The 982-nt window shown below is 36.9% G+C and overlaps 1 long non-coding RNA gene across 1 annotated transcript; it reads right to left on the bottom strand.

The window, feature by feature from the left end:
- Positions 1–50: 50 nt before the first annotated feature.
- Positions 51–966, bottom strand: LOC109593635 (uncharacterized). The gene is made up of 2 exons (XR_002191084.1): positions 465–966; positions 51–287 (listed from the first exon to the last, which is right to left on the bottom strand). It is a non-coding gene; the product is annotated as an uncharacterized LOC109593635 (long non-coding RNA).
- Positions 967–982: the final 16 nt, after the last annotated feature.

Below are 982 nucleotides of genomic sequence, written 5' to 3'. Positions count from 1 at the left end.
ACATGAGCCACACACAACTATACTCGATCATTCCTTATAATTTCTGCTGATTTCACTATACTCAACACTTACCAAAAAAACAAAAAATTTTAGTTACATAAATAATAAAGGACAAATTTCAATTCACACCAACAAAGGGAGAGTTAATTATCATCGCACCATCTGTCTATTGTCCTTCTTTCCACCAGTTGGCTTAGTGAACTTCTTTCTCTTTGCTGAATAATCTGTTTCTCTGCCATAGTTTCTCCTCTTGGCTAGTTTAGCTGCTCCTTTGGAACTGTGTATCTCTATATTAAGAGTTAAGGGAAACAACATACAAAAGCAGCAGTAGCAAGAGAAGGCTTAGATAATTATAGAATAAAGCTGACTCTTGTCAAAATATAACAATAAACACTTTATTTCATAAAAAGAATAGTTGTTAGACAGCTGCTACAGAATATAGTTAACAGTAATTACAAGGATACATGATTAAAGGTAGAGGGTGGGCTTAAGGCTAGTACAGTATGAGAGGGAAACCAACAGCTGGAGGTAATAGACAGGAGGAGCTAATACCACTAGCCATGCCTACCATTAGTGTGGGCTCTCTATTATATAGGCGGTAGCCTATAAGTAGGATTGAGGTTGGTTTTTCAAGATGGCGGCCGTTTTTATGATTTTTATACTAGGTTCACACTGACTTTTAAATCTGCATAATGTAATAACTTTCTTATTTTAAATGCTACAGACAGCGGTTTTTCTCCATTATAATCCTCTCCAAAACCCTGGTATTTTGATATATGATACAACTAGAGCGTAGTTATAGAAAAGGAGAAGTAAAATCAAAGCACATGGACACTTGAAGAGCACTTGACGCCATTACTACCACCCACGTGCGGTTATTGCGTAGGCGGATAAAATAAAATGGCCGCAGCAGCTACTATCAAGAAGAAGTGGGAAACAGACTTTGAACAATGTACAAAACTCAAAGCCAAGGCCAATACAA

Source organism: Amphimedon queenslandica, unplaced genomic scaffold, assembly GCF_000090795.2.
Source record: "Amphimedon queenslandica unplaced genomic scaffold, v1.1 AMPQUscaffold_479_Cont27502, whole genome shotgun sequence".
Classification (NCBI taxonomy): domain Eukaryota; kingdom Metazoa; phylum Porifera; class Demospongiae; order Haplosclerida; family Niphatidae; genus Amphimedon; species Amphimedon queenslandica.
This window is presented reverse-complemented; position numbering and strand designations above follow the sequence as displayed.